Below are 12,047 nucleotides of genomic sequence, written 5' to 3'. Positions count from 1 at the left end.
AACATTGTACAGCAACAGAAGAGACGCTGCTATAATTTGCTCTAACAACTCCAATTATCCCTTTTATTGATTTGGCAACACATTTAATAGGAGTAGCCACACCTCTTCTGTTACAAATCATTAAAGGTGTTGAACGGTGTAATTTTAAAATTGTCCTCCTACGGTTGTCAGTATGACAGCATAATTCCCCCTGATTTCGGCTATGTAAACACCGAGGCACGGTCATTTCCCCCTTACAAGGCCAGAGATGTTGTCAGCCTGGGGTTTTTGTGCAGAAACATCCATTTAATACATATCTTTTTCCCCCAGTCCGCTCTCCTAATTGCAGAGAGGTTTGGTTTAGTTTTTGTGTCCCCTGCCCCCCCCCCCTTCTCTCTTTCTCTCTGATGCTTTCCAAGTAGGAGGGTGTCTGTGTCTGTGTGTGTGATGGGGATAGTGGAGGGAAGGAAATAAACAGGCTGTTTGGCCTTCCCTTTCTTCCTATGCAGCCTTAATCGCTACTTAAGTCTGGGCCCGCACTTAACATCCGCCGGGCAGGCCCTGCGCGCCCCAGCACATCGGGAGGCCGCAGCGCGCCCCCCCACCCAACAACCCCGTGCGCACGCGCTCTGGTCAGGCGGAGCTGAGCCGCCCCCAGGGCTGGAGAGAGACCTGGTGGAGGCCAGCTGCGCTGGATCCGCGCGGGGGTCCAGGTGTCAGGGCCAGGGTCTGGGTCAGGGTTGGGGTTGGGGTGGGCTAGAAGCCCACGGGCTGCCCAGGGAATCACGCCGTCGGAAGGGCTGTGGGGGAAGGATGCCCCAGTAGGGCGGTGGCTGGTAGGAGAGGGCAGCGCAGAGGGCAGGGTCCGGGGGTGGGGGGTGTGGGGTGTGGGGGATGGAGGAGAGCTGCAGGGTGTGTCTGTCGCCCGCCTGCCTCCTCTCGCGGTGCCCTGATGAAGCCCTCTGTGGTTTTTTTTTTTTTTACCCTGGGTGGGTCTCCTTCACCCACCTACCAGCTCCTTGCTGGAGTTTTGTGGGTTTTTGTCACCAATGCATCCCAGTAAGGAGGTCGTCAACAGACATTTGTTGAATGGACAGGGCAACTGGGTGCCCAGGAGGAGTCCAAGCAAATGTGGGGAGGGAGGACTTAGGCGGTGGGAGGGGGCGAGCAAGGGGCAAGATTGCTTGTTGGGTGTCTGACCCGTGCTGTAAGGTGGGGTTGTGTGGGGTGGCTGGAGCAGGCTCATGTCCTCCTTCTCACTCCTAAGACCGCACCCAAACCAGTTCCAGTCCCATGTGTGTGGGCTGTGTCCATGTCTGCCAGGGACAACCAGCTCCTACTAGGAACTATGGGCCAGGTGCTGGGAGTGGGGGGAGGGATGGGTTGCTACTTCAGGTGAGTGCCAGTGGGCCAGGCTTCTAAGCCAGCGTGGGAATGAGGTAGAAAGCCTGCACACACCTACCCCATGGCCTTGAACTCTGCTCTGTATCACTGGACTTGGACCTAAGCTGCAGGAGGAGGGATTTAAGTTAGACCCAAAGAGTGTGGGCTCTAAGGACTCCGTGGTTCGAGATCAGGTGACTGGGGACTTTCCGAAGGTCAGGAGAGCTCCAGACTCTGCACTGGGTCCGCTGAGGGGCTCTCCATTTGGGGAAGGGGGGTTGCTGACTCAAGCACGGTGATCACGGAGACTCTGCAGGAACTGGACCCTCAGCCTTGGCTCCCAGGATGGTTGGGGGGATGGGAGGCAGCCCCAGCAGCTGCCATCTCCCTATCATCTGCCCACATATCTGCAGACCTTGTTTGCCTTCAGGAGGGCCTGGCTCCACCTCCCCACCCCCCCAAACTGAGCCTGATGCACCCATGAAGGAGAAAGCTTAGCTCTTCTTAAGCCCCAATCCCACCTCCTTGCAGGAGAAAGCTTTGGGTCTGCAGTCTGCACTCCTGCAAGGCAAGGGCGGTGGCGTGTGCACGCAGGGGTGTGTGTGCGCGTGCCCATGTGCGGCCGCCTGCTTCTTGTGCTCTCTCGGAGCACTTCTGTGTGTCTCCGCTTCTGCCTTCCTCCTCAGCACCTCTGGGTTTCTCTTTGTGTCATTTTCTCTCCGGCTGTCTTTTTGTGCTTTTCTGGGCTTCTTTTCATCTTGGTGTTTTGTTTTTTTTTTCCCATTTTATTTATTTTTTCAGCGTAACAGTATTCATTCTTTTTGCACAACACACAGTGCTCCATGCAAAACGTGCCCTCCCCATTACCCACCACCTGTTCCCCCAACCTCCCACCCCTGACCCTTCAAAACCCTCAGGTTGTTTTTCAGAGTCCATAGTCTCTTATGGTTCGCCTCCCCTTCCAAATTTTTTTTTTTTAATAAACATATAATGTATTTTTATCCCCAGGGGTACAGGTCTGTGAATCGCCAGGTTTACACACTTCACAGCACTCACGATAGCACTTACCCTCCCCAATGTCCATAGCCCCCTCCCCTCATCTTGGTGTTTTTTGCTCACCGTCTTGTCATCGCCATTTTCATGCTGGCTCTCTCCCACCAGACCATGAGCTCTGTGGGGGCAAAGATGGTCTTTTATCTCCCTGTGCTTATGCATAGTAGGCATCTCATACATTTCTGCGGAATAAGTGGGTGGGTATTGGACTCTGCCCAAGAATCCTTTCGTGTATGCTTGCCCCCTTCTGCATCTCTGCGCATCGCTGCAAAGTTAGTTTTGTGGCTCCGTTTCTCAGGCCTATGTGTTTTCTTTGGGGGTATTTCCCCTCTCCTGGTCCTTGTCCTCAGGTCTGCTGGTGTGCCTAAATGTCTCTCTGCCCCATGCCTGCTGTTTGCTGACACGGAGCCCGAAGGGTGCTGTGTGCAAAACAGGTGTCCTCCCTGGGCATTCCCATTGGTGAACTGGACTTCCAAGTCTGCCCCTCTCTCCACCTGAGTGAGCTTCTCTCAGGCTCTTTATCACAAGAAACTGTGACCACCTGAAACTGCTCACCTCCCTCTCAGCCGTGCATGGGGCGAGCTGGGCTCCTCTCTATCTCCTCTCACCATGACCCCAATCACAGCACCTGCCCTCCTCTAATTGGCCCATGTCAGCGGAAGGGGGAAGGGAAGGCTGATGTCCAAGGAGGAAATCCCATTAAGGGAGCCAGAGCCAAGTTATTAGTGGTTAAGATGTAATTGGAGTTAGTGAATAATCTCATTCGATTCATCCCATATTTATGGTGCACCCAGCTGTGTGACCTTGGGCAAGGTGCTTCACCTCTCTGATGAAATAAGACCTCAGTGTTTGCCAAGGACCTCTGGATTTCTGGCATTCTGAGTCTCTGAAGCTGGAAGGAATCTGTCTCCCCTGAACTCTGGTAACTTGCTGCTGTCCCTCTCTTGGAAGAGACTCCAGCCTTGTCTCTGAATGATTTGTGCGGTTGCCCGAGTTCCCCTCCAAAACTCCGCACTTCTCTGCGCTCCCTATCCCCCACAGTTAAGTGCCTTGCACCCAGTGGGTGGTTTATCAGTGTTCTGAGTGGGTGACCGAATGATTGCGTGAGAAGCTCTGTGATTAATGACAAAGAAATAGAATTCCAAGACCCTGCACTTAAGTCGCTCACAGCTGGGTGATGGGGGGGGGGACACACCCCACCTGTGCTAGCTTTGTGAACTGAACTGAATTCCGCAGCTTCTTTGTGCCTCTATTTCTTCATTAATAATAGACAAGTAATAATGGCTACCACACAAAGGTTTTATGAGGGTTAGATGAACTTGTGTGTATAGTTAACTCCCTGATGCAGTGGTTGGCACTTAGTGCATGCATGTTCTTGCTCTTTTCCTAAGTGGAGAAGGGACACTAACCCCACAGATATCAGTAGGAGAGAAATCAGTGCTGGATGGGTTTTTGGCTGGAGGCTGGGCGGCAGTGGGGGTGGGGATCCCACCACAGCAACCCCCCGCCAACAAATTGATTTAGAATCTCCAGGCTTGGGTTCAGAATTCAGTATTTTTTAAAGTTGCCCAAGGGATGCCTGGGTGGCTCAGTCGGTTAAGCCACTGCTTTCCTTCCGCTCAGGTCATGATCCCAGGGTCCTGGGATCGAGTCGCGCATCAGGCTCCTTCTCCTTCTCGGGGAGCCTGCTTCTCTCTCCACGTCTGCCTGCCACTCGGCCTGCTTGTGCACATGCTCTCTCTCTCTCTCTCCGACAAATAAATAAATAAAATCTTTTAAAAAAAAGTTTCCCAAAATGATTCTGACATGGACAGTTTGGGATACCCTGGCCTAGGACATGACCAAGGTTATGTATATTTAATGTACATTAGAAAATAACTGTTATCTGCTTTAAGATATAAACACTAAATCTTATCATCTGAACATTGTTTGCAAAAACATACGTGCACACCCTGAGTTCACTTCCATGTCTCCTTAGCTACAGTGGGGGTCATTTTCAGGGTAACACTGGGGTCAGGGTAAGGAAGGATGAGTATTGAAGTGAGGCTTGGTATTGGAACTAGAGGGAGAATTTAGTCTGGGTCACAGGCATGAAGAGTGTGATGGGGAAAGTGAGCAGGCTGGGGGTTCTCAGCAGAGCTGTAGACCTTGGAGCAAGTTACTAGCCCCCACCTCCTAGAGCCCCCAAAGAGCTTTTCCAGAGCACCCTCTCGCCAGCCTTGGCAGGGGACACAGGAGTTGGAAAAGGCAGCTTTATCCCCCACAACTTGGCTGGACTAAGGTAAACGGCAAAGGTAGGATGAGTAACAAAAAAAAAAAAAGAATGAGTGAAAGCTTCTTTGTGGAGATTTGAGATGTTTTTGTTTTGGGCATTGCTGGTTTACTGTGTCTGTTACACTTGTCATTACAAAGCTTTGCTGCTTCTACTCGGAGTGATCAGTACATAATGGGTCCCTACCGTGTGCTAACTCGACCCTGTAAGGTACAGATCATAATTGTTTCCATTAAACAGATAGGGACCGAGGCTCAGAGACATTGACCTACTTGAGTTTACATAGCTAACAAGAGGTAGAACTGAGAGGTGACCCCAGATCTTCTGATCCCAAGGCCTGTGCTTTTGCCTCATGCCTTCCTAGAAAGGACCCAAGCCAAGGGATCGGGGAATTCTCTCAAGGTGGGCTAAGCTCCAGCAGGGATACAACTGGCTGAGTCTGGATCACTGCCTTGGTTCCCTTCACTGACCAGTGGCTCTGGCTGGTGGAAGCTAGGGAGAGAGGACCCACCCTTGGGCCAACCCCATTCCTCTTCTGGGACCTCATACCCCCATCCTTCTCCTGAGTGGTCCCTCTTCAAGTGTGTGCCTGGTGCCCACAAAAGATCTCCTCTCCCCTACTCTCTTCCACTGCCCTATTCCATTTGACTTAAATCATTCATTCATCTCTCCACCCACAAAATCTCTCAGTAAACATTCACCCAGCTTGACTAGGCTCTGTGCTGGCATGGGCATCCAGGACTAGGGAAGACCTGGCGGCCCCGGACCTGGCTCTGGCGGCACTCTTAAGCAAAAAAGGGCAGTGAATTCAATGCCAACACACTGGGGTTGGCACCCTGCAGGAGACACAAGGACAGAGGAGGAGGAAGCAGCTTCCAGCGAGGCCCTATGAAAATTGGTCTTTTCATGTTGCACCGGACAAGGGTCCAGCTGGAATGGCTAGAAGTGGCCACAGTGTAGCACTTGGGGGACATGGGCTGTCTGGATTTCCTTGAGGATGCCATCTGGTCAGTGGCCTGGACCGCTGGCCGCCCTGGGTTGCAGGGACCCTCACTCCCCCAATCTATCCCTAGTGCCTTTCAGAAGGATTCTTTTTGGGCCCCTCGAAATGATCTGTCCTTTGAGAAGGACTTCTTCTCCTTGTAGGCTGTATTCTTCCCTAGAATTCTGTCCTTCCGGTGTACATGCAGATGTGTGTGTGAGAGAGAGAGAGAGTGAGGGAGAGAGAGAGTGAGGGAGAGAGAGCAGGAGGGAGAGAGAGGGAGCATCTTCTATATCCCATCTCTGCTTCTCTCCATCGCTGGTCTTAGGGAATCGATGGAGAGAGCTGGAGCCCCCGTTCTAGTCAGAGAGCCCATCCCTGCCCTGTGCAGGAGCACAACGGCCCAGCCCCAACAGTAGATCCTTTCTCCATCAGGAAGCTTGCAGCCCCATGGGCAAGGGAAGACATGCTCATTTTGCTTGCCTTGAGAGCTCCCCTCAGAGCCTAGAAGGAGCCTGGGGGAGGTGAGGCAAGGAGAGGTGGAGGGATAAAGAAAGGCCTTGACCGTGGGAAGACCTAAGGTGGAAGCACGGGATACAAGGCCAAGGGCCGTCACCTCCTTGGAAGACAAGGACCAGGGACCTTTGGCAAGAGAAAGACTCCACCCCCCTCCCCCCAATGGCTGCATCTCCAGTTCTAGAGGTTAGCAGAACCAAACCAGGTCGAGGCTGTGTCCCCCATCGGCCTGCATGGGTGTGGGGGGAGTTCTGAGGTCTCAAGGCCAGGGGGTTAAGCCGGCAGCAGAAAAGTTTGTGGTGTCAGCCCTTTCCTATCAGCCTCTCTCCCGTCCTGCGCACACCCCCCCACCAGCCCCCACCCCAATCCTCCTCCTGTCCTGCTCCTCCTCCCTTTTCCATTTGGAAGAAGGAGGCTTGCTGTCTTTGTATTTTAACTGTAGCAAAAAGATTAAATTGTTTACGAGCCGGGAGCCTCGGCTGGCTGGATGAGCCGGAAGAGACAAAGATAGACATTCTAATTCTCCCCTGTTCTCCGGGCCTCCGTCCCCCTGGCTGCTGCTAATTCTTTTATCTGCCCCCAACACTCCAGGCATTATGTGCATTCATAAAAAAGGGGGGGGAGAGTGGAGAGAGCCCTCGCCGAAGCCAGCAAAATTACTGTTCTCTGCGCGGATTCTCCGATAGCAATCTCTTGAATGCTGATTACTTTTTCCCCCCCTCTCCCGTGCCCCCTCCCCCCTTCCCCAGCACCCAACATAAGTTGGTCTTTAACCCTTTATCTTTAGCAAGCAGAAAGACACGGAAAACATCTCACTCAGTGGGTGGAAAAAAAAAAAAAAAGCAAAAAGGGGGGGGAGAGAGAGAAAAAAAAAAAAAACCCCAGCATGGAGAAGAATTACTGTTATCTCCCCACCAGAAGAGGAACAGCAGAGATAAGGGAGGCCTGAAGAATTAGAAGAAACGTAGCATTGGGGGCTCTAAATTCACGCCGAAGCTGGTTGTATTTGTCTGTCACGGGGGTTCATAATTTTCCGAGGTTGTTTTGATAGACTTATTGTGCGGACTGCATAGAAAACTCATCAGCATTTGTTGCCTCTGAGCATTATTGTCAGAGGTAACTGCGTGTCTATAGACTGGGGGAGATAATGGCTGAAGTAGAAAGCAGATAAAGCCTGGGCCCTTCTCATTAAGGACTATCTCTGCCTCCACAGACCGGCTGGGATTGAGTGACTGGGGCGGTAGCTCAGGGCATACATTATGCCAGCCAAAGCGAAAGGCGGCGGCAGGACCGCGGGCAGCCCAGTGTGCGCAGCCTAGAGGGGCTCTGTCCCCAGGGCCCCAGCTGCCCCGGGCACTCGGAGGGCACCCTCAGCAAGAGGGGGTGGCCCAGGGCTCCCGAGCTGTAGGGGTTTGTGGTACCACAGTGTGTGTGTGTATGTGTTCGTTGTGGGGGTGGGGGAGGGTGGAGGCAGTGCTGTGTGGTTCAGATGAGGTCCAGAGAAGGGAAGCTGTGAGCTTGAGGCTTCCCAGGGAGGGAGGGCAGAGCAGTTCTGACTCTGGCAGCTTCTACCTTGGTCCATGCCTCACACAGGGAGTCTGTGAGAGGCAAGCTTCCCATAACCCAGACCACTGTCCATGCAGGGGGGTAGTGGGTGCTTATACTCTCTTAGCACCTAGGACCTGTGGGCCTCTCGCTCTCCTCTCCTCCCTGCCTCTAGCACACTCTTTTGGAGCGCCCTTGAGGAGTCAGGGGCTGTGGAATGATGCTGGAGTGTTTTGTGTGTAAACCCACTGGCCATCTTCTTCCCGTATCTACCACGGAACTGCCCTCCTTCTACCTCCCTCTTTCCCAAAAAAGCCAGTGAAGGGGAACAGACACATTTAGGCAGAGAGGCTCCCATATGTCCTTAAGCCAAGTCCTAAAGCCAGGCTGGGATCAAGCCATATACTGAGATGGAGGCTGGGGTCGGTGGAAGAGGGCTTTTCATAGCCTGGGATGGTGGGAGGAGCTCTCTCTCTGGCCCTTCTCCCATCTGTGAAATTGTGGATAATAATGTCACCTGCCTTATGAGTTGGTTGTAAGAACTGATGAGAATACTTTTTTTTTTAAGATTTTATTTATTTATTTGACAGAGAGAGATCACAGGTAGGCAGAGAGGCAGGCAGAGAGAGAGGGGGAAGCAGGATCCCTGCTGAGCAGAGAGCCTAATGGGGGGCTGGATCCCAGGACCCTGAGATCATGACCTGAGCCGAAGGCATAGGTTTTAACCCATTGAGCCACCCAGGCGCCCCGAGAATACTTATTTAAGAAAGTTTGTTATCACAATGCCTGGATATACTCAGTGCTCAGTAAACCTGATATTTCCTTCACAGTTGCTGTCCCTCTGTGTCTCTCAGGCCTGGAGCTTCCTCAGGCATCTGGCCAAGCCTTAGGGAGCTCTGGGGGGAGGTGTCTTGGCTGTAAGCGAATGCTTTATCCTTGTCTCCTGCTCCCAAAAAGGTGAGGCCCTAGTGTTTCCTGACCCCACTCTTCTCAGTTGGCTGATTTGAAACAGGCCTAGAGAAGGAAGGGACCGGCCCAGGGCACACAGCAGGTCCCAGGCAAAGCTGAACAAAGGACAGCAGCTCACAGCTCCTGGGGAGTGGCTTCTGTTTCTGCCTGGGAGGCTGGCCAGGGAGGAGAGAGTCCTGGTGCTTGTAGCCATGGGGGGGCAGAGAGGACACAAGGCCCTGGCCCCAGGGGCCCTGAACCCATAGCTGAGGCCATTTGGGTCTGCAGCTTGTGTGCAATGATGTGGGCCTGGCCCAGGAATGTGAACACTTTTAGCAGTTGATTGATCTCCTGAGTTTGGTTGGCTCAGGCCAATTGAGAAGGGTTAGCAGCACAGGGATTTGGTGATGGGGGGCAGGGGGAGGATGCTGTCAGGTCAGGAGGAGGGGTCCCAGGTGGGGTATACTTACAGGGGAATATGCTCACCTCAGGGGCGCTGGTCACAGAGTCTGCAGTGTGGACAATGGGGAACCACCAGACATGGCTTCTCCTGGTATAATGGAGCCCCAACATTGCCCCACTCACCCCTCCTGGGCACTTGGCCAGAGTCAGGATGGGGCAGAGGGTAGGTTAAGGGACTCAGCATCCTTCGAGCACTCCATACATGCCACATGTCCTACCTGTCCTCTGTCATCCTTACTAGCTTTGGGCCTCCTTAACGCCCTAAGAGGAGGGCGTCATCACCCCCAGTTTACAGTGAGAAAACCAAGACCCAGAGAGGCATAGAGCAGGCTTAAATCTGGTTCTTAAATCAGAACCAGAACTTGAACCCGGGACTCCCTGACTCCAGAGTCAGGATTTATCACTCTCTACGCACCCCATATCTTCCTTCTAGAGCCAGTGGGTTCACACACCCTTCCGTCCTCCCTTCCCTCCCTCTTCCTGCTGTTAGGCAACACTTGCCAAGCTCCCATCACTCCTGAGGCACGCTGTTGGGTAGATCATACACTGCCTGGCACTCTAGGACTAGCGGGGAAGATTGCCAGTGTCAGGAGAGGGAGCCAACATTGTCGGGGTAGGGAAAGGGGCGTCCAGGGGACAACTGAATCAAGCCTTCAAGATCAGAAGGTAGACAAGGTGGTAAGAGCATTTCAAGCAGAGGAAACAGCCTATACAAAGACCTGGAGGCAAAGAGGAGCGTTGAATGGGCATTGAGCCGGGAGCTGGGTGTGGGCGGTGGGCAGGTTGGGCTGGGCCTTAAATGTCAGGGGAAGGGGACAGGGCCTTATCCAGTATGTCGCTGGGAGTCCCCATAGGTTCCAAATAGCTTGAAACTCTCACCACCTGGAAAGTCAGGCTCGGCCATTGACTCCTACCCTCATCAACCATGCCTTCCTCAACTGTCACTGGTTCAGTGAAAGACTGACTGACAGCAGAATTTGGCAGGAGGGACAGAATGCCCAGCGGAAAGAAGATAGACCCTGGAATGCCTGGATCTCACCGACACAGATTCAGACCTCCAGTTCAAGCTTCGCGGCCCTGGGAGCCAGGAATGTAATCTCTCTGGACTTAGTTTTCTAATCTATAAAGTGGGGACAACGTCTACGTCACAGAAGTACTGCAAGAATTACCTGAGGATAGCCTAATGGGCCTGGCATGTGGCAGCCTTGGAACACCAGCCATTTCTCCCTCCCTCTCCCCCAACCCCACATGCTGCTAGCGTTCTGGCCGGGGCCGGGTACTGTGGTGCCTCGGTCCTTGTCCTTCTCAGGGGAGCTCACACTGCAGGGCTCCCCTTCTTTGAGTCCCCAGGAAGCTCTATGGTGTTGATCACTCATTGTTCCCCTGTGTCCAAGCACTCCTACTGCCCTTTCTTGCTTTTGCTGGCGATGACATCCTGGCATCATCCCAGCCTGCCCTCCTTGGCAGGACACCTGGCATTTTAAAAATAATTTTATTTTATTTAAATTCAATTAATTACCATATAGTATATCATTAGTTTCAGAGGTAGAGGTCAGTGATTCATCAGTTAGATGTAACACCCAGTGCTGATTATATCACGTGCCCTTCTCCGTGCCCATCACCTGCTTACCCCATCCCCCAGGACACCTGGCATTTGCACCCATCCCTGCTTCCCAGCACAAACACCTGTCAGCCCAGCTCTGCTGTGGCCGATGTCACCTGCCTGGACCTATGGACTGTTCCCTCGACGCTCCTGCCTCTTCAGACCAGACCGTCCCTTGTCCACATTTCAGTTTTGCTCCTTGTGACAGAGCTAGCTTCTGGGCGGTCCTGGCGCCTGGAACACCTTAGAGGAATCCTGCAGCTTAGATAGGGGGTAGATTTAGGCCATCCTGGTGGCCAGTGGGTTCTGAATGAGGCAAATGGGTGGGCAGTTCAACCCAGAGGAGAAAATTCTAACGACGAATCAGGAGGCTTGATGGAGCCCCCACTAACTGGCTGTGTGTCTGTGTTAAATCACCGACTCTCTCTGGGCCTCAGATTATTAACCTGTAATTGGAGATGATCCATCTCTAAAGCCTGGTCTGGCTCTAAGGGTCTGGGATTCTATGGGGGAAAGGCCAGAGCCCACAGCAAAAGTCGCAAGCCCCTTCCTCTGGGGCAGTGCAGGGGGCAGCGGGGAATCCACCGGGGCCCCCAGCTCAGCCCGCCCCTGCTGGCTCGGGAGACCGCTCCCTCCGCGGGATTTACAATGGGCTGAATTCATTTGCATGACAAAATTGGCTCGGGTATCCAAGTGTTGCGGGAAGACAAGTGTAACATTACACAGAACAAGCAGCCGGGAGGAAGGTTACCGCTGCCTACAAAGAGGGAACAAGGCGCCGCCCACTCGCTGCTTCTGCCAACCTTTCATCCGCTGGCAGAGTGAGGGGCTGCCCCTGGGCGGTGTCTGGGGCGGGGGTGGGGGAGGGGAGGAGATGGCACCTGCCCAAGGATCCGGGGTGGGGATACTCCTGCTTCCAGTGTCCTCCCACCATTAGTGTGAGGAGGTTTCTTTGCTATTTCTAAATGCCTACACCCTTTCATCGCTTGCTGGGTTAGTTCCCCACTCTCAGGACTTGATAACCTAAACATTTTCTTAACCATTATCCATGCCATCATCCACTCATCCACTCCCTCGTGCATCCATTCCCTCACTCATCCACATATCCATCATCTACCCATCCGTCTACCCACCCACTCATCCACCCAGCCATCCATCCATCCACCCTTACCACTCACCCATCCATCCTTCCACATGCCCACCTACCCCTACCCACTCACCCTACACTTACCCATCTACCAATCTGTCTGCCCACTCCTATGTATTTATCCACTCATCATTTTATTTACCTGCCCATTCATCCT

Source organism: Meles meles, chromosome 18 (assembly GCF_922984935.1).
Source record: "Meles meles chromosome 18, mMelMel3.1 paternal haplotype, whole genome shotgun sequence".
Classification (NCBI taxonomy): Eukaryota; Metazoa; Chordata; class Mammalia; order Carnivora; family Mustelidae; genus Meles; species Meles meles.
The sequence above is the reverse complement of the archived record's forward strand: the minus strand, read 5'-3'. Positions refer to the sequence as shown.